Source organism: Lissotriton vulgaris, chromosome 1_1 (genome assembly GCF_964263255.1).
Source record: "Lissotriton vulgaris chromosome 1_1, aLisVul1.2, whole genome shotgun sequence".
Lineage (NCBI taxonomy): Eukaryota > Metazoa > Chordata > Amphibia > Caudata > Salamandridae > Lissotriton > Lissotriton vulgaris.
Window position 1 is genome coordinate 46,726,709 of NC_141685.1, and position 22,495 is coordinate 46,749,203.

Consider the following 22,495-nt stretch of genomic DNA (forward strand, 5'->3'; position numbering starts at 1 on the left):
GCATATAAAAATCCACACTGGGGAAAAACCTTATCAGTGCTCTGAATGCCCAAAACATTTCAAACTTAAATCACTTCTAACTGCACATGTGAGATTCCACACTGGGGAAAAACCTTATCAGTGCTCTGAATGTCAGAAATGTTTCAATGAAAAAAGAAATCTCATGCTGCATATAAGAACCCACACTGGGGAAAAACCTTATCAGTGCTCCGAATGCCAGGTATGTTTCAGTGTAAAAAGCAGTCTCACTAAGCATATAAGAATCCACACTTGAGAAAAACCTTATCAGTGCTCCGAATGCCAAAAATGTTTCATACAAAAATCTTATCTAACTTCTCATGTGAAAATCCACACTCGAGAAAAAAAATTATCAGTGCTCTAAATGTCAGAAAAGATTCAGAGGTAGAGATGGTTACAAGCGCCATAAGAAAACACACCATCAAAATAATCAGTTCTCCGACTGCCAGAAAAGCATACATTTTAAACTCAATCTCACTCTCCATGAGCAGACGCACACAGGGGAAAAACATTACCAATTTCTGTGAATGCCAGAAATTCCTATTTGATAGGCACAGCCTCACTAACCATAAGCGACTCCATACTGATGAAAAACCTTATGAGTGCTCTGAATGCCAGAAAAGCTGCAGAAAAAACTCTATTTCACCATGAGAAACTCCACACTAGAGAAAATCCTTATGCCATAAAAGGTTGAATCTGAAAGACAGTGTTATGCTTTATGAGGGATCTCACTCTGGGGAAAAACTTTATGAGTTCTCGAAATGCAAGCAATGTTTTGGGTGCAAATTACTTCTCACTTGACATGAGCGAACTCACACGGGGGGAAAAAAGCCTTATGTATGTTCTGAATGTCAGATAAGGTTTAGTCTTGAATACAATGTCATTTCACATGAGAGAATTCACACTGGACTAAAGCCATATACAGAAGGGGAAAGCCAGAAACGCTATGCTCAGAAAGGAAATATCACGAAACACGAGAAATGCATCCACACCAGGTGAAAAGTAAGGCGTATCTTGAGTTGCAGAAAAGCTTCTTTCAACCTGACTTTACATGAGAGAGCACGTATTGTAGTTGCAATAGAATTCATCAAGAAACTCTTGCAGGATAACTTAGGCTGCCCACATGCAACCTCCAAAGAAATTTCAGGCCTGGAAATATTTTTCATTGCAACAGAATCCACAATTTGAGTATCTGAAAGTTACAAAACTCTCAAGGTCTTTACTTTACACAGAGAAGTGTTAGTGCTTGCAAAAATCAACTAATTGCCCAAAAAATTACAATAATAATGTCTTAAATTTTACTCCACCCAAATGGTTTCTACTCACCCTTGTTTCTTAACATATGACTGATATCTATTTTTTCATGATAAGATTAAGCCTATGCGGAGTTCCTCAGTGAGGAACTCCACAAATTGACAAAAAAACTCTGGCGGTCTACGCGGAGTTCCGCAAGCAGCGGAGTGCGTAAGGGTCATGCAGTTTGTGGTGATTTAATCCCATGTCGGAGGATCATTTGGCCCTTCTCTTCCAGGAAGTTATGGATCTCTTTGTCAAACGCGTCCCTGTGCCAGAAGTAGGTCGGGGTTGCTACTCCACTACTTCTTGGTACCCAAGAAGGACAAAGGCCTGCATCCTAGCTTAGTTCTCAGGGACATCAACCGCTTACTCCGAAAGGAGAAGTTCAGGTTGTTAATCTTGGCTCAGGTCTTATCTGCCTTCGACCCTGGAGATTTGATGGTAGCTTTGGACTTGCAGGACACTTACTTTCACATCCCCGTCTTGCCTGCCCAACGGCATTACCTACGGTTCACGGTAGGCCACACGCATTTTCAGTTTACCATGCTTCCCGTTGATCTTACCAGCCCCCCCTCCCCCGGGTATTCAGTTCACGAAAGTGATGGCGGTGGTCGCAGCTCATCTGCGCAGATCAGGGGTTCCAGTCTTCCCCTATCTCAACGACTGGCTGTTGAAGGCACCCACCTCCAGACTACGACGGACTTCCTGCATTTACTGGGGTTCTCAGTTAACGTGCTGAAGTCGCACCTGATTCCATCCGATAAGCTCCTTTTCATCGGAGCGGTTCTAGACACAACACAGTTTTGGGTCTATCTTCCCTAGCAGCAAGTCCAGTATATTGGGGCTATGATACCGATGTTTCAGCCTCCATCCCGGTGTTCGGTGAGAATGACCCTGAGGCTGCTGGGCCTCATGGCCTCCTGCATCCTGCTGGTGCATCATGCTAGATGGCATATATGTGCTCTGCAGTGGGACCTGAAGTTTCAGGGGGGCAGCACCAGGGGAATCTTTCCGATGACTTTAAGATTTCGGATGGGACTGCAAGTCAGTTGCAGTGGTGGTTCACGAACCAGGATTGGGTCAACAGCAGATCCCTCTACCTTCCCCAACCGGAGTTCACAGTAGTGATGGATGCGTCACTCCTGGGTTGGGGCAGCCATATGGGAATGGTGGAGATCAAAGACCTCTGGTCTCTGGCGGAGTCCAGGCACCACATCAACCCTCTGGAGCTCCGGGCGATTCATCTTGCACTGAAGGCATTCCTTCTTTCTGTCAAAGGAAGCGTGGTGCAGGTGTTGACGGACAACACCACGGCCTTGTGGTACTGCAACAAACAGGGCAGGGTGGGGTCGTGGTCCGTATGTCAAGAGGCTCTTCGCCTTTGGACATGGCTGGAACATCAGGGCATATCTCTGGTAGTTCAACACTTAACAGGTTCACTTAACGCAAGGACGGACAAACTCAGCCGCCAGTGCATGATGGATCACAAATGGCATCTTCCCCCAATTGTCGTGCAAGTTCTCTTTCAGTAGTGGGGAGAGCCTTGGTTAGATCTATTCGCCACCGAAGAGAACGCTCAATGTCAGCAGTTCTGCGTGTTAGAGTTTCCAAAGCGGCTCTCGCTCGGCGACCTTTTTCGTTGCGAGTGAAGTTGCGGCCTCCTGTACCACTTCTGCCAAGATTGCTGAAGAAGATCAAACGCGATCAGTCCCAAGTCTGGTACCCCGAGCTCTTGAGCATGGCCTTCGATCCTATTGTTAACAGATTTCTGAAGTGCATTACTCATCTCTTTCCTCCTTCTCCTTTCATAATACCCTAGTGGTAGTTGACCTCACTTATCTTATGTGTGCTCCCTTTGAGCGCCTACATAATTGTCATCTTCGCCTCCTTAGAAGACTAGTTTTTTGCTTGCCATCACCTCTGCTTGCAGGATGAGTGAGCTTCAGGCTTATCTTCCAGACCTCACTTTCTTGCTGTTCGTCCAAACAAAGTAGTCCTCCGTGTAAGCCCTCTTTTCTGCCCAAAGTGATTGCCTCTTTCCACATAGGTCTGACCATCAGATTACCTACCTTCTTCCCACCTCTGTTGTGTTTTTCTCTGCCAGGTGCACAACATATAGACTGTTCACACACTTTCTGTAGTATGCTTTGTTCTGGGCAGATAAACTCTAATCCCCACTCTACTTCTATCCTCCTGTTAGTGCAGCCCGATGTAAACAGTAATTGTAATGTATTTAGATTTACATAACACTTACTACCCCATACGAACTTTGAAACGCTTTTTCGGCGAGTAGCAAACTACTCTAGGATCCAAAAATGATTAGTGGTGAATTAGTATAGGGAAATATAAAATGTATATGAGAGCTGGACATGTTGGTCTGTTAGTTGGATTAAGAAAGATTGTGGGGGGATAGAAGAGGGAAGGTTCTGCATTTATATAGCGCTTGCTACCCCTGATGAAGTGTTGTTAGGTGCTTAGAAGTAGAGTGACATAGAGGGCAATAAACACTCACTAAATCTTTCTTATTATTATTAACAGTCCTCATAAGACCATACAATTCAATACGATGTACAAATAGATCATTGGGGAACAGTTCAGGCATCATCTGGGGATTACACATCCGAGAAACACAAGTGTCTTTAATGAATACAAATTGACTACTCCTCCAAGGACTCCACTGTATTATTGACACGGGCGAAAAGGCAAACAAGCAGTCAGGAGGCGCACTGATTGTATACCCCCACCTGACAGGATGGTGACAGACCCCAACCACCTGCAGGGGAAACGTGCCACCTCACTTAATAGCTGCCAGATGCTTTACTATGTAAGCAAACTGGTGGTTTACAACTGCGCCTACGTTGGGGCACCACGTTTTTTTCAGCCTAATCTGGTGTGCTCCTCCCTGTGTGGGATGATAGCACCCACTGAAAACTTCACCGTTGTGTAGTCTGGGACAGTGCACCTTCCTTGTAATTCTGTACTGGGCCTTTAAATACGGTACTATTTTGTGTGCCTATTTAATTCAGGTATACAAAGAATGTGGTACTACTTGTATACTAGGGTAGGACAAGGAAGATTGAATTTCTATGGTGGCAGAAATGTTTTTGTCAAAGTGCTTTATGCCCTAAATACTCTCCCGTACCCTGAACATAATGAGATTACGTAGATTACACCTCTGCGTGCCTAATGCTGCCATTTGTATTTCAAGACCAGTGATTAATGTTGCTTTATCAAGTTTAAACTTTTTAAAGTTTTTTAAAGTTTAGCGTGCATGCACTCGAGTGTGCTCTGCTCCATTTTGCACACTAATACTGTCCGTACTTAAACAATGGCCCGCTCCGTGCTGGTCATAAACGAGTTGCACAGCTGTATACACTTAGTGTTCCAAATGATTCACTTTCACCATAGTTTTTCCATACTTAATCCAATTTTTGCATAATTTGGAGGACTCGAATTATAGTGTGGGGAGTGGATTTAAACAACAATGTTGAAATATGTTGAAAGTGTAAATCAAACAGTAATGGAAACATGTGAATTTTTTATCGTAGATACCCCTGACGAAGCGTAAAGCGAAATGCATTGGGTGTGATGTAATTTTTGCATAATTTGGAGGACTTGAAATTCAGTACATGCTCATGTTTAAGCCTGGATAGGCAATCATGAAGTATTTATTTGCAGAAGTTTCAATGAATTTCGTATCCCTGGCGTGACAATGAATTTTGGATAAAAATTGGAAATAAAATGGATTAAATATGGAAAAACTATGGTGAAAGTGAATCATTTGGAACACTAAGTGTATACAGCTGTGCAACTCGTTTATGACCAGCAAGGAGCGGGCCATTGTTCAAGTACGGACAGTATTAGTGTGCAAAATGGAGCAGAGCACACTCGAGTGCATGCACACTAAACTAGATAAACAGCTACAAAAAATCTGATATAAGACAAGAGAGGGAGTGCTACAGATTCATGTTTAATTTATCAAGTTTAAAGCCATTAGGCGTTTCCGACCTGTCTGATACTTGCATATGGAAAAGATGGGTCATTTGAACCTAAAGATAGATAAACATATTCATAGGTCACGATTTATGTCTGCATCTAATATAAAACTGTAAATTAGGAGAGGTGATAAGTGAGAATTTAAAGGCAGCTGCTAATCGAGCTGCATTTGTACATTGGCCTTCCTATATTATGATATATATTCCTGCTTAAGTCTTTACTTGTAATGAATACTTTAATACCCAGGCATGAAGTCATCCTCGAGCTGTTTAGATAATCCACCTGTCTCGCCACTTCTTTCCCACTGCATCCTTAACCAGTGGCCTAGCCAGTGTGCCTTGGGCCCCAAGGCAAGAAAGGAAATGTGACCTCTGCCGTTTATTTGGACTGTGGAAAACAGCAATAATCATTGTTCTGTGGGCTCCTCAGGCCTCTGTTTGAACTGTGACAAACAGCGGTTATCAGGGTTCAGTGAGCCTTTAAGGCATCTGGGACCTGGTGTCACTGCACCTGCTGCACCAATGGGAAGCTAAGCCCCTGCCCTTAACAGCTTCTATCCTAGCCCCACTGGAGAACCGAAACAGCCAAGTACTGATCTGGCCATATATGCAGGCATGCAGCCGCCTCTTCCTCTGAAGGGATTTAAGTCGCATGAAAGCAGCATGCGGGAAACAACCATTTTCTGAGGTAAAGTCAAATAACACCTCTTCTGTTCCAACCTGAATCCATTTAAAACTAGGGACGAAAAAACGGTTCATCTTCATCCCTTGCTTATCAGAAGGGTAAAACAGATTCATCTAACATTATAGTGTACCACATAACAAATTGTGATTCTGTTTACAAATTAAAACTAGCATGCATATAGAAAGGGCAGCCTTTGGCCAAAATAGCCATTTTCCCTACCCATACTTTTAACACATCTTATACAAAAAATGATAATTACATTGTCATCTGGAAATAGTCATTAGCGCCTACTCATAACCAAATGCCACTTAGAATTGTCTTTCACTTCAAGCTTTCAAAGGTATATTAATATAAATGCAGTATTGAATTTTTTGACGTTGTGTACTCTTACCAAAATTTAAAGCATCAACTTTATTTGACACACCATAGAAAAAAGGAGTTCTTTATATATACTAAACCTCCAGAAACGTTTGATTAACCAGTTATAAAGTCACGTCTAGCTTAGTTACTTTATAGTCTTCTTTTTTTAATAGTAATTATTTCACATTGTTACTGAATATGCATGGCTAAACACTTATAAGGTCCCAAAGGCGAGACCTATTGGCTATGACAATGCTTGTTATTGATTGAGTACATTGAGCGGCAGAACTTTTGATTAAGTCCTGAAGAATGCCGCAAACACCTATTTGGAGGGTTAATAGGCTGAAACATGTTGACCTCTTATTGACTCTAACAGTGCATATATATTTCTCCCACAGTGTCCTATTATTAATCCTGGCCCAGGGGTTTACAAATAATGGAAACCACATACCCTTTAGCAAGTTTTAACTTTCACTCTGCTGCCCCCACTACCCTGAGCTCATTATTGTGGCATTTAGTATACCTTTCTCTATAACAAAATATGCCTGAACTCCTCCCTCTCAGTGAGGGGGTTGTTTCATGGTGCAAGGAGATTCCCAATAAGGAAGCATGCCAACTATGGTGGGTGAGGGAAATTGTCCTTTTAAAGGGATATTTCATCTTAGCTAGGTCTTCATTTGCAACAGTAATCCTCAGAGACCCAAGGGTTTCTTGATTGTGGTAGAAATGCATTTTTACCCCTTCATTGTACGTTCAAGCACAGACCATTGCATAAAATGTGATCTATGTAGGGAAAATACTCTGTGCACTGACAAAATGTGTTAAAATAACAGAAAGTTGATCATCGCAAATATAACTAGAATGTTAATTCTAGCATATTTTTGATACCACAAGGTATAAGAAATTTGGGGATCTTTATCTGATATCTTTATCAGTAAGTTATCTGAAATTATTGAACATAAACTTTTCCAAGTATTATTTCGAAAGATTAAGGAATTGGTCTTTTCTAAACTAACCCCAGTGCGTATGACTACAATAATCACCTCTCTCAAATTAATATATTGCGCTTGTTTTAGTGAGAAAGCTAAATGATCTAGGAGAAACCAGGAACTGGCGTCAGTATTTTTCTTAGGAAGCTTCAAGTTAGAGAGTGAAAACACTTTTTAGAATGCCCCATAAATTGTGATAAAGATATTTCAATATGTTTGACAAAAAGAATAGGTACATTTCATGAGAATATTGAAATTCTGAACTAACAGGAACAAATATTTACACGACATTACAAAAATATTAGAGACTAAATTTCAGCAATATAGGATATACTGAGGTTCATGTACTAATAATCCACTTGGTAAAAAGTGGTTGCTTGTAGAGTCAGCACACTACTTTGTCTGTGATAGCTTTTAAATAAAGGCATTTTTAATGCACCCCATTTTACTTTCAGATTCACAAACGTCCCCTTGGGTTACTACCTCCTGTTACTGTTTTTCAGTCCACATATGGTTTCAAAGCTCAATACATACCTTAACAATGTATTAAATATTCAGAAGGGAAACTATTAACATTCCCCTTCCAAATTCTGAATTGTTAAATGAGCTTAGTACATTTCAAAAAGGGGTTTAGCATTTGCAAACTCTGTGAATTTTTGAACCAGTAGATTTTTTAACAATAAAACATGAGGCACTTTTTCTCAATTCCCTCCAAGTTACGTTTGCTAATAATGTTAGTTGAATGATAACCGGTGCATGTACCTATTTAGTGTTAGTGTTGCTTCAGATCAAATAAAAACCATCACACATAACTCTTACACAATACTTAAAGACAGAATTTCTGACATCCAGCGTTAATGTTTTGTTAAATATATTTGCAAATGTCACTTAAACAGGAAAGCAGCTAAAGCAGTCTCTGGACATAAAATAGGATGTAATCATAATCTTTAGAACATTTTCTGAGTTTCAGGAACAATGTGTGTCTTCTGGGTTTACTTTAAACCACTATATTAAACATATTCAATGATTTTAGATTTGACCTGTTTGTACTGGTTTTCATTGCAGTCAATAATCTAGATTTAGACCAAGGATCAATTCCACCCATGGCTTTTAAAATCTATTTATCAATAATCTGTATTAGTGTTATCGCAACTAAAACTGTAATAGAACTGATCTGAGAGATGGACCTTCAAGTATTCTGCTCAGTCAATTTATTGAACAAACTATGGAGTTAAAATCTGAATAGATTAGATGCTCAAGCATTGCTTGCCCACTGTATTTTACATCAGTAGATTACTTATCAGCACATTTTCTCTAAGTACAATTCAGTCATCTTCTATTTTTTGCGGAGCTCATGCTGGGTCTGTTAGAACTCTTTCAAAAATATGACATTTAAATGTCCCAAAAATCAGGAATTCTAGTTTCAAGCCTGGTCAAACCTTAATGAATGCTACACCAAAAGATGCCCTTCTGTTCCTACATTTTACTGTGCACCATGATTCAGAAATGGCATGTTTTTGTTTCAGAGGTAACATTCTAAACATATTTATTGTTATTGCCAGCTGAAAAATTATCACTAATTGGGAAGATAACAACAAGTGGTCTTGTGATGCTTGCTGGAATGGGAAGTGTTTAATAATCAAAAAGTGGATGGAATTCAAGTTTAGGAGACATTTTTTACAAAAGTGTATGGATTTTGTATATATTTCAAATTGTTGATCTTCAAAGTGGCCTAAATAAATAAATTGAATTGAAATTCAAGTTTATCATTTGAATCCTATTGTTGGAATAGATGTGATTTTAAACTCCATGAGGCGGTTCCTTTCCAGAAAGCATTCAGGTTGTAATCATGAGTCAAATAATGCTGAGGAGGTTAAAATATTCAAATTGAATTCTAATTACATATGAAATGTTCATTGTTCAATAAATTTCTCATAGTATTTTAATGTGAGGACTTTATTGCTTAAGCAAAATAATTAGTATTTGTTTTTCTATATGTAGGAAGCATTACATTAATGAAATCACTGTATCCCACCTTCTTTGTTTCCTTTCCTGTTCGTTATGAACGTTTCTATTGTTGAACTTTAAAGATTGGCCGAAATTAGGAATTGTGCTCTACATAACTTTGCTGTGTTACAGTATGTTGATTTTTATGTACTGCTTTTGTCTCTTATGTGTATGGCAACTGATGCTTTGTTTTGCTTTAATAATCAGCTTATGTTTATTAGGTTTTTGTTGTAATCTCACTTGGTTCCTTCCGACCCCCCTCTCCTTCCCGCCCCCGTTGGTATAGTCCGCTCAATAATGCATGAACATTCCAGAGGTGCCTCCAGCTGACTGGAACCTGTGGTGGTGATAAGATGGAATAAAGAAGACTGATACTCTACCTCAGTGTACCTCGTTATTTTATTACACTGGCGACAGAAGACTGTGTGAGGGCAGTTCACCATCACCCCCAAGTGATACTCCAGAACAGCAAGTGTATTATGATGGCATAAGGATAATAATTTACCTGAAAGGGATGAAGACGCTTCCTCACTTACCTTCCCCGCCTTGGAAGTAGAGGGCAGAGGGTGAGGTGTCCGTTCCGAGATCCTCACTGCGTTGCTGTTGTCTTCATGCTGAGGTGAGCTTTGGGGATCCTTCCTGCGCGAGCATCGGCTGTGTCTTCCAGCAAGTTGTCCGTGGTCTAAGGTCGAATGTGATTGGGTGGGTACCCGGGGGCAAAGGTAATTACAGCCTCTAGTGTGCCTGCTCACCTATTTGCCATCTCCTTAAAGTGAACTTGTACGCTTGAGAACGTGGTACAGCTTTGAAGTCAACCAGCGTTACGGCATGGGCAGTTTGGGGTGGCTGCCTAGGAGTTGAAAAGCAGTGAGGCACAATTGTTTTCTGTGGTGTTGCAATGTGGTCTCCTCCAGTAGCGCGGTTTCTGTCAGGATGAACTGGGGAGCTGTGGAGAGAGCGCCGCGTCTGCGCAGTTGAGTTCCTCACAGTGCTGGAGTCGGGGAAGAGCGTTACAGCGCCGCACCTGCGTGTCAGTTTTCCTCACAAGCGCCAGAGCAGGGGAGCTGTGTGAGGCACACCGCATCTGCGCATTAAACTTTCCTCATAGCGCCAGAGCCGGGGAGCGGTGGCAAGGAAAACGGCACCTGCGCTCTGTTTTTTCCCTCACAAAGGTATCCGCAAGCAACGTGAGCTTTAGCGGTGCCCTCTCGCGAGTGTTAACGGGAGCCTTAAAAAATATATTTACCCTTTGTTGGTGCCTTTCGGTGTTGCCTTCAGTCTTCGCTGACAGGCACAGCTGTTCACATTCACACGGTTTTGGGGTCAAGGAACGGCGCGGAGTCACCGGTTCTTCAAGGAGGCGTCAGACGACAGTGGTGGCGTCATTTCTACAGGTACTTTCAATTCCCCGATCGCACCTTCGCTGACAGGCTCAGCTGGACTAATTTTTGCCCTGCATGTTCGAAGAGGCCTGTCTATATGGGCACAGCTGTGTAGAATCTGTCGGAATTTTTTTTTTCTCTCAGTGTTTTGACAAGAACCTTAAATAATAACGTACTGTCTACCTATACATTATCACTATAATTGTACTTTGGAATTGTTAAGAGCTGTATGGTTCGGAGGGTCATTTCGCCTATGGTGGTGTGGTGGGGTAGTACAGTTACACGTTAAGCATAAGATTGTGTTTTATCTTTTCCTCAGTATGGCACGCACGAGCATGTCTCAACCACCACCATTCTTGAACTAGATGGGGGAACCACAGTTACCTTGGAAACAGTGGTTAAGAATTTTAGAATCCTATTTGATAGCCATTGGGGGAGAGAAATTCTCTGCTTTAAGAAAATTGCACACTTTACTCCATAACTTAGGTGTAGAAGGGCACAAAACGTACGATAATATAACTGCGGAGGCAGAGGAGGATAGTGATGATGATGAGAATGTGTACTTAGCAGCAGTTGGCAGACTGGAAAAAAATTTTGGCAAGACTATTAATGTGGTTTTGGAGAGGCACAAATTTTTCTCAAGGGTGCAAGGTAAAGGAGAAAAGGTGAAAACTTACATTGCAGCACTTAAGGGTTTGGCAAACACTTGTGATTTTGATAGTTTACATGACTCCCTTATTAGAGACCAGCTAGTTAGGTGTACTAATAATAAAAAAAAATTCAAGAAAGGCTTTTGGTGGCCAATCCAGATCTCAAACAATCTGTAGAAACTGCGGTAGGCATTGAGCACACAGCAGACTGTATGGCAGCTATGAAGGGAGAGGGACAGAAGAACACGGAGGTCAATGTTATTAGCAAACAAGAAACTAGCAGGGAGGCTAAGGGGAAAGGCCAGGGTCCGGTTCCTCCTGGTACCAAACTTAAGTGTTTCAGGTGTGGCAGCCCTAACCATCTGGCCAATCACGCAAATTGCCCGGCAAGATCAGTTACATGTCATAAGTGTGGGAGGAGAGGCCACCTATCTAGACTGTGCAAAGATTTCCAACCTAAATCAGTTCACTCTATTGAACAGGAGACAGACCAAGAAGTCAAGATGGTGTTCAAGGTGGATGATGAAGAGGTAGCAGAGAAGTATCCGTCTTGCACTATTACTCTAGATCAGAGGGAGGTCAGTGTCTTTGCTGATTCGTGTTTTCCGTATACCTTAATTGAGGAGGAGACATTTCATAGAGTGTTCCCCACAGAACAGCATACCTTACAACCTGCAGATGTACACCCTGGAGGGGGACAATAAGGACCCCATACCCTTGGTGGGAATGACAACCATGAGGATTGGGTTTAAAGGAAGGTGCACGGTGGGCAAGGTGTATATTACAAAGAAAGGATCTTGTTTATTGGGGTGGAGACACCAACGGGAGCTCAGCATCAAACTAGACCCCAACAGCCCTGACCAAGTACTCCTGGTAGATCAGTCCGTAGGGGGCATGAGGCTGTGTGAGGAGTTTCCCCAGGTGTTTACGGAAAAATTAAGGTTACTCAAGGGCTATCAGCATTCTATTAAACTTAAAGGGAAGGCGAAACCAGTGGCCCATAGAGTAAGGCCTATTCCCCATTTGATGCAAGCTCCGCTTCAAGCAGAAATAGACAAATTGCTAGCTCAAGGTGTAATTGAGCCCATTGAGAGTTCACAGTGGTTGGCCCCGATTGTTCTTACAACCAAGTCTACAGGAAAGGACATTAGGCTATGTGTGGACCTTAGAGACCTCAACAACAGTATTTGGGTAGACAGGCATCCACTACCACACATACACGAGGTCCTCACTTTGATCAAAGGTGCCAGCTGTTTTAGTGTCCTCGACCTGTCCTCTGCCTACAACCAGGTAGAGTTACACCCCAACTCAAGGCATTTAACCTCTTTCATTACACCCTTGGGTGCCTTTCAGTACATCCGCATGCCGTTTGGCTTAGCCTCGGCCGCTGCTGCGTTTCAGAGGATTATGCAACATGTGCTGGAGGGTCTACCTAAGACGTTATGCTTTCAGGATGATATCCTCATCTATGGTAAGGATGTTGAAGAGCATGACCACATTTTGAGGGGAGCCTTGGTTAGACTAGAGGCTGCGGGTCTAACCCTGAAGAAAGAGAAATGTCGCATTGGGGTGGGGTCATTGGAGTACTTGGGCCACACCATTTCTGTGGATGGCATTAAGCCCAAGCTTTACCTTGTGGAAGCCATTCGAGACACCAAACCTCCTACTAATGTTGAAGAGTTAAAGTCTTTTCTCGGACTTTCTGAGTATTACGCCAAATTTGTGAGAAATTATGCCAGTATTGTGGAACCCCTGAGAATGTTGGTGAAAGCAAGAAATCCGTTTGTTTGGAATGAAAGTTGTCAAGGGGCGTTCACTACAGTGAAAGATTGCATTGCCTCAGCCCCATTTCTGGGAAGATTTGATCCGACCAAACCCACGATCCTTTTCACTGATGCCAGTAATAAGGGTGTGGGGGCTAGCCTTGTACAGATGGACAGGAATAAAGAACAGGTAATGGCCTTCGCGTCACACGCTCTAAAAGGAGCGGAGGTTAACTACTCTGTGGTTGAGAAAGAGGCACTTGCTTGTACATGGGCCATTAAACACTTCCGCTTTTTCTTATGGGGCATTCCTTTCACTGTGCGGACCGACGATAAACCTCTCATGTATGCCATCACCACGAAGGGTTCAGAGAAAACCACACCACGCATTTCAAGGTGGATTTTAGGTTTGGAGGGGTACAATTTCATCGTGAAGTACATGCCAGGATCTCAGAATGTGGTTGCAGACTTCCTGTCCCTTTCACCTAATAAAGTGGGTGGGGAAGAAGCTATAACGGAGGATGAGGAACGGGTGTTGACACTCACTTCTTTAGGTAAGGAGGAATGGGAACAGGGATTGAACCAAGACAGGCACTTGCAGACACTCAAAGACCTTGTAATAAATGGGTGGCCCAGTGATAACAGCAAGGTAGTGCCTGAATTGAGTGGGTTTTGGGAGGTGAGACTGGAACTTAACATTTTTGATGATATGGTCTTCAGAGGAGAAAAGGTTGTCCCACCTGTGTCCCTAAGACAGAAAATTGTGGACCTGGCACATGAGGGACACTTGGGTCGTAGTTTAACCAAGAGTAAGATCAGGTTGGACTACTGGTGGCCGGGGATGGATGCCATGGCTAAACTGGTCGTGAGAGACTGCATGGAGTGTTGCAAGGCGGATAAAACCCATCAAACCCGGAAACCACCCCTGTCTCCGGTGTCCATACCCGACAAGCCGTGGTCCAAACTGGCACTTGACATAATTGGCCCACTAAATTTGAAAACTTTGAGAGAACGATTCATTGTGGTGTTGGTGGACTATCACTCGAAGTGGGTGGCATTTAAATGTGTACACGAGATTGACACTAAGGCACTCGTGAGCTTCCTCAATAAAATCTTTTTCGAGGCAGGCATCCCGGACATTCTAGTCACGGATAATGGGGTGCAATTAACATCAGAGGAGATGAAGGCATTTCTTTCAGACATGGGTATTGTTCACCAAAAATCTGCCTTATACTGTCCCCGTGCCAATGGGTTAGTGGAACGGATGAACCGGGTGGTAAAAGAGTGCTTACAACGGGCAGAAACGTTAAACACACCCGCTGCACAGGCTCTGCGAGAAACAGTCTGGGCGCACCGCACCACTCCCAACTTGGTCACGGGGGTGTCTCCTTTTACTTCATTGAAGGGGAGGGATCCTAAAACTAAACTTTCTCCCCCTATTGAGAGACAAACCAGTCGTTTGGTAGACAGAGAGATGATTGGTGAACGTTACAAAAGCCACCAAGAAAAGTATGTAGCAAGGTACAATTCTGACAAACATGTTAAAACCATACAGGTGCGTGAAGGTGATTTAGTGCGCATTGATCTCCCCAGGTCGAGACGGAGAGGTGCCACCAGGTTCTCCGATCCTATGGTGGTGAGTAATGTGGGTAAGAATGTGGTACAGTTGGCCAATGGTCAAACTTGGAGCATGGATAGAATTGTTCCATACAAGGAATTCAAGGTTCCCCAGTTGCAAGTGTTACCTCCAGGAATGAGTCACGTGACCCCCAGAAGGTCGTCTAGACCCACAGTTGCACCCCGCTGGAGCAAAGATTACGACACCACAAAATAAGTCTTCCGTCACTGGTTACTGTGTTTTGGCGTGCCGCCTCCTGTTTGCTTACTCTATGTATTGAATTCTCTTATCTATGCAATGTACCCAATCCGTTCCTTTCCCTTCTCCCATAAGGAGATGTGTTGTATTCTCACTTGGTTCCTTACGACCCCCCTCTCCTTCCCGCCCCCGTTGGTATAGTCCGCTCAATAATGCATGAACATTCCAGAGCTGCCTCCAGCTGACTGGAACCTGTGGTGGTGATAAGATGGAATAAAGGAGACTGATACTCTACCTCAATGTACCTCGTTATTTTATTACAGTTTTATTATTCAATAAAATGTTTCAAACATTTTATTTTGGTAGTTGATATGTATTTACAACTGCAGCATTTTTATTGTATGGGCAGTTTCAAAGCTGCCAAAAATATGGTCTATGGAATGACGGAGGACCACATTGGCATCAGCAGGGAGAGGTTTGGGCAGGTGATTTTGAACTTTATGAACGTTACTATTGTTGAACTTTAAAGATTGCCCGAAATTAGGAATTGTGCTCTACATAACTTTGCTGTGTTACAGTAGTTGATTTTTATGTACTACTTTTGTCTCTTATGTGTATGGCAACTGATGTTTTGTTTTGCTTTAATAATCAGCTTATGTTTATTAGGTTTTATTATTCAATAAAATGTTTCAAATGGTAGTTGATATGTATTTAAAACTGCAGCATTTTTATTGTATGGGCAGTTTCGAAGCGGCCAAAATATGGTCTGTGGGATGACTGAGGACCACATTGGCATCAGCAGGGAAAGGTTTGGGCAGGTGATTAGGGGTACATGTAAGGTTGGAAGTAGGGGGAACAAAGCATGTCCATTGGAGTTAGTGTGAGGGATACCATGCTACCCGGTAAATAAATCCCCTACTGATTATTATCAACAAATTTTATTCGGTTTTATAAAAGAAAAACATCTTCCAAGTTACAGATTGACAAATATAATATGTCCAAGTTAATCAGAACACAAGATAAAAATTCAGGAATTACAGCAGTAGCTTTTTGCGTCTGTGAGATCTCAATGAATGCCGTCATCAGAATCGGTAGCCGCTGGGGACAACACAGTGCATGGGCTGTTACTGGTTCAAGCAAAGTATCAACATCCGTTGGCATGACTGATGGGAGTGTGAGACATGTGACTGACACGCATTCTTCTCCTCATAGCAGGCAGCGTACAACAGGTAGGATGCAATCTTGCCAAATTGGTCTGAATTACAGAAAACATGTGGTATTTAATTCTCTTAGACGAGGTAGTCCCAAAATTTGGACGATGCGCTCATGACACTTCATCGCCAGTAGAGTTGTCTCCATGGAGAACTAGGTGTCGTTTGTGAAATGACTTGCCATATCGCAGCAATAGAAGCAAAAATAGTATTCCTGCAGCGAGTCCCAAAATGAGAGGCAATCCGCCGAACACAGAGTGCACAAAGTTTGGAAATATTACCAGGACTGCTTCAAAAGGTGCTGACAGTCCAGAAAATACGGTCTTAAATACATGTACAATACCTCTCGTATCAGACATGTTTAAGATACGACTTAACATTTCTGATAAATGTATAGGGCAATGTGTAGTTAAGAGGGCATGTAACTCTGCAGAAGTCCTTGCGATTTGCAGATCATAGGTTTCTTTGGCCGATGTCATTGGCACTGTTTTTTGCAAAAGAATGGCTTTCATTCTGCTTAAAGTATCCATTTGTATAGAAGAGATGTTCAGTGAAGCCCAAAGTGGCGACTACCGGCTGTCTTAGTTTTAGGAAACAATACTTGCATACAGCAAGTGAACCTGGCTTACACAGTTACTAGATATGGTATTCCTGGCAACATGCCACAGCAGCTGCGATCATTCAACGTAAGGTAACTCCCATTCGAGAGTTGTCCAAAAATTGGATCAATCACCGCAGCTGGTGAACCTTGCAGGTGGGAGGATAAGTTTTTAGAGGAACTATCGCAGGCCCTGTGTAAGTTTATACCCTGACATAGGAGAGAACCGCTTAGTGCATTTTCACAATTTTCTCCGCTAAGAAATACTTCAGGACCCCCACTCCAACATCTGTATGTGTACGGCAATTCCCAGGATGTCTTGATGTATTCTTCACCCAACCTTTTATGTGTGCCTGCTGGTATATGTTGTAGGCAATATTGAAAATGGAAAATTGTAACAGACTGAGTGAATGTTCCAATGTATAATCCATTCCATAACTGGCTTTTCACCGACAGTAAATGGCAATCTTTCCAGTTTTTCAATGCTCAGCACCGTATTGTCTGCTCCCCTTTGTACCAATTTGATCTGTTTATCAGTGAGATTGAATTCTAAAAACAGTGACGTAGTATAGCCTGAATGATGGTTTTGCAACGTCCAGCCTAATAGCATGATAGAACGTACTTGCGACTGACTATGTTGTAACATGACCAAGTCCTGTTCCATGATGTCTATGGCAGAAGACACTATGCTATCTAAAGAATATATCCTGGACCACAGAGTCGTTAACCCATTGTCAACCACTGAGAGAGATTTCTCTAAATGAATACGATCAATTTCTCGTATTCCTTCTGCAGTCTCTGCTTGCGTAATTTTCCATGCTTCATTATAAGCAGCAAAGATACTGGCATATATAAAATGTTTATGATGCAGTGTTCTTGTTCCTAGCAACAATTCCCTAAGATCAGCGCCATCTTTAAGTAAAGATAAGTGTTGCTTTACATCCTTAAGTGTAGATCTATGTATCCAATCAAGGCAAAGTTTCCCTACACTGTATGTTGTTACTATTCCTGGATGCTGTCTTTGAACATCTTGGTTCTGGCCTAATGAATGTGAACCCCTTTGTTTTATTCAGGAATCTATCTGTGGGCCAGATCAACCATTTATTCCAATCTGGATCTGTTCTGTTGAGATGCAAAATAGTATGTACGTCGACTACCCCCTCTGAAGTGTTATCACTAACAGGTGTAGGTGTAGGTATAGACGGATTGTTCAAGTCTTTTATCTTGGCTAACCCAAGACAAGACGTCTCTTAGACAGTGTCATTTATTTATTTATTTATTTAGTGATTTGTAGAGCGCACAGCTACCTCCGACGGAGGTGTCCCGGCGCTGAAGACAGTATCTCAAAAGGTTCAGAGGGATGCAGGAGGAAGTGGGTAGATTAGGTTAGGGAAAAGAGCCAGGTCTTGAGTTTTTTTCGAAACAGAGGCTCTGAGGTCAGGAATCTCAGTTCTGTAGGAAGTGATTCCACAGTCTGGAGGTGGCTACTGCAAAGGCCCTTCCTCCCGTTCGTACAAGGCGAAAACGGGGGCAGATCATAAGGCGGAGATGGTGCGATCTGAGGTTTCTGGGTGCAAGTGAGAACTTCATTCTACGTCTCAGGTAGATAGGGCCTCGATCATTAAGAGCTCTAAAAGCCAGGGTCAGAGACTTAAACTGAATGCGACGTCTCACTGGGAGCCAATGGAGTTTGATCAAATGAGGTGAGATGGAGCGACGGTAGGGGATGTTGCAAATCAACCTGGCAGCTGAGTTCTGAACTGTCTGTAGTTGATTTATGAGATACGCTGGGGCTCCGACATTTTTTATTTTTATTTTACAGATTTGTAGAGCGCATGGCTGCCCATAGGCGTCCCAGCGCTAACAGACAAGAACCAAGTGAGAGATGTTTTTTATGGGAACAGCCATGTTTTGAGTGCTCTACGGAATATGAGGAGGTTAGGTTGGGCTCTAAGGTTAGGGGGGAGCGAGTTCCAAAGTTTGGCAGCGTTGAGGGAGAACAGTCGGCCGCCTGAGCGGGCCTTTCTGATCCTGGGGATTGAGGCTAGATTACAGTTGGAGGAGCGGAGAGTTCTAGAGGTGGTATGGGGTAAAATGAGATTTTGAAGTATGGGAGGGGCCTTTCCGTGCATAATCTTGTGGGTTGTACAGAGAGCCTTGAATTGAATTCTCTCTTGGATGGGGAGCCAATGGAGGGCCCGCAAAGATGGTTTGGCAGAGCAGTGGCGATGGGTACCTGTGAGAATGCGGGCTGCCGCATTCTGGGCCATTTGGAGTTTAGCTAGAACTTTTTTGGGGGCCCCTAGGTATAGGGCATTGCCATAGTCCAAACGGGAGAGTACAAGGCCGTGGATAAGGAGTTTGCGGGATTGAGTAGGGAGCAAGGGGAGAATTTTCCTTGCTGATCTTAATAGACCATGGCAGGTTCCAGCAGTTTTCCGTGCTTGGGCTGAGAAGTTAAGTTCTTCATCTAACCAGATGCCCAGGCTCTTAATTTCTGGTTTGGATGCAGGGGGAGGGCCCATGGATGACGGCCATATGGAGATGGAGCTGTATAGAGATTTGTTACCTAAAAACATAATCTCTGTTTTTTCGTTATTCAGCTTAAGGTGGGAGCTGCTCATCCATTTTGTTATTTCGGTCAAGCAAGTGTGCAGATTGGGAATGGAGAGATCTTGCTGGTTCAGAGAGACCACAAGTTGAGTGTCGTCGGCATATGTCAGGAGTTTGATGCCATATGGGGCGACGACCTTCTCGAGGGGGGACATATAAACGTTAAAAAGGGTTGGGCTCAGAGACGAGCCCTGTGGGACCCCGCAGTTGATGGCTGTAGGTCTGGACGTGAAGGTGCCCTCTGTCACCTGAAAGAGTCGGTTTTTGAGGAAGGATTCTAACCAGGCCAGAGCCATTCCTGTGACTCCGAGATGTTTGAGTCTTTGGATAAGGATTGAGTGATTGACGGTGTCGAATGCGGCGCTAAGGTCCAGGAGGATCACTGCCACTGATCCCCCTGAGTCTATGATCTTCCTTGCCTCTTCGACTACCGCCAATATAGCCGTCTCGGTGCTCTGGCCTGGCCTGAATCCTGTTTGGGAGGCTTCCAATAATTTATTGGACTCGAGGTATTGAGAGAGATTTAGGTTCACATGTTTCTCAGCTATTTTGCTGACACCTGGGAGTAAGGAGATTGGCCTGTAGTTACCCAGTTCTAGTGGATCGAGGTGGGGTTTTTTGAGCAATGCTCTCACCATTGCTTTTTTCCAACTGGGAGGGACAATACCTAGGGAGATTGAGTCATTAATGAGTTTTGTCAACTTAGGTAGAATAGTAGGTCCGACTAATTTCAGGATATTCAATGGGGCAGGGTCGGAGGGGCTGCCACTTTTAATGGAACTGAGTATACGGAGAGTAATGTCAGTAGTGAGCGGAGTGAATGCTGACAACTGATTATTGGGTGAGTTGACGTCAGAAGGGGCACTGAGGGCATTGAGGGAGGTAGGGGGGAGTGAATTGATGATTTTCGTGATTTTTGAGTTAAAAAATTCTGCAAGTTCATTGCAGCGGGTGACTGAGGGTTCCACTAAAGGGGGAGGGTCTGGTGTTTTGAGTAATTTCTTTGCTATTTGCTATTTGACATACAAACTATTTGCGTAGTCCAAATGAGCGGTAATGAGGGCGTGGACTACTGTCTTGCGTGAGTCTAATGGCAAAAAAGGGATGATTTTTTAATCATACGGAGCTTTCCAAAGCAAGACGCAGTGACTTTGTCAATTTGGGTCTTGCAGGAGAGGGCAGTATCAAATTGAAGCCTAAATTACGGGCAGCTTGGACTGGTACCGGAGGAGGATTTAGTTCAGTCGGCCACCAGAGACTGGGAGAAATGGGAGATTTCTGATTGAAAAATAGGACTTCCGTCTTATCTGTATTAAGTTTTAAATTGTTAGAAGACATCCAGGCGGCAATATTCACCATGCAATGGTGAAAGTTGTGAAATGAATTTTCGGAGTGATCCCTGAAGGAGAACACCAGTTGAGTGTCGTCAGCGTAAAAAATTACTCTGACGCCCCAGGATTCCACCACTTTTGCCAGTGGCTTCAGATACACATTGAATAGTAGCGGGCTGAGGGCAGAACCTTGTGGAACTCCCCAAATCAATGGTTTCTTGGTAGAAAGGAAGGAGCCCAGCATCACCTGTTGAAATCTGTCCGTAAGGAAAGATTTAACCCAAGCGAGGGGAGTCCCGCCGACTCGTACCTCTTGCAAGCGTGTGAGTAGTATGTCATGGGAGATGGTGTCAAATGCTGCAGATAGGTCGAGGAGGACCAACATGGCCTCCTCTCCCCTATCCGTGCACTCCCGAATCGACTCAGACACCTCAAGTAGAGCTGATTCGGTACTGAAGTCCGGCCTAAATCCTGATTGAGAGTCATGGAACAGCGAGTTTGACTCAAGATAGTTGGACAGCTGCTCTTGTACCGCCTTCTCGAGCACCTTGGCTGCTTGGGTAGGGGTGAGATCGGTCGGTAATTGCTCAGGCAGGTTGGATCGACACCTGCTTTTTTTTTTAATGGGAATTAGCATTGCGTGTTTCCAGGTGGAAGGGACAACACCTGAATATAGGGAGGAGTTCCAGATTTCAAGCAGAGGGTTAATAGCTAACGGGGCAATTTCATTCATAATCAAAGCCGGGGCTGGGTCCAATGGTGAGCCTGATTTACATTTTAAAAATAGGTTCAGGGCATGCTCCTTGGTGAGTGGTTTAAAAGTAGTGAATGCATTCGTGCAGATGGTGATAGGGACTTTAGTAATTTCTGTACCATTCTGAAGAATTGTTGCCGTGATGTTGGCAATTTTTTTTGCAAAAAAGTCTGATAAATCTTCACTAAATGCTTGGGAAGGGGAAACTGGGGCGGACAGAGCAGTGGGTTTAGTAAACTCTTTAACAATGTTAAAGAGGGCCTTAGTAGAGTTTTTTGCATTGGCAATAGTTTCTGCAAAGTAAACACTCATAGAGTGACGTTTGAGTTTATGAAACTCTTTAAGGGCCTGTCTGTAAAGTGACTTGGCTGCAGGGTCATATGTCCGACGCCATTCAAAAACATAATTTGCTCAGGGATGATGCAGGCTTTAAATTAAGCTTCTATCCTCTGCACTTGCCAATATTTTGTGCCCCAGACAGTTTTTTGTCTCAATGTTGTCTTTCCAAGATTCGAAACCTAGTGAAGACAGTTGAGCATAAAAGGCTGTAGAATAAATTTGCTTGGTATTTGTTAACATACTTTTCATTCCTGTTTTTGTTTACATTTTTAAAGTAAAATGATTCCGGATTGGATACATTGAACCCTGAAAAGTACGGACATTTTCTAAAAAAAATTTTTGAGCTACCCTTTGGTGGCGTAGGACAATGTTCCCATTGGTTATACATTAATACATTTCTAGGATTTGCAGATTTGTGCAAGAAATGATGACCATAGTGATTATAACAATACATTTGTTCATAATCTGATGAACCTTCTAAGTATTCATGATTTGTAAAGTCTGACATCATATTATTAACAGTCTCGAAGTCCCAATCATCAGAAAAGGTACTAGATGAAACAAAGTCATTCAAGGAAATCTTGAACTGGTGTGGAATCTTCAACAGCTCTGACGGGCCAAAAATGTCATAATTAGTTCTGTCCCAAGCTATACTCCCTGGTATAGGAACGGCTGTGATGGTCACTGA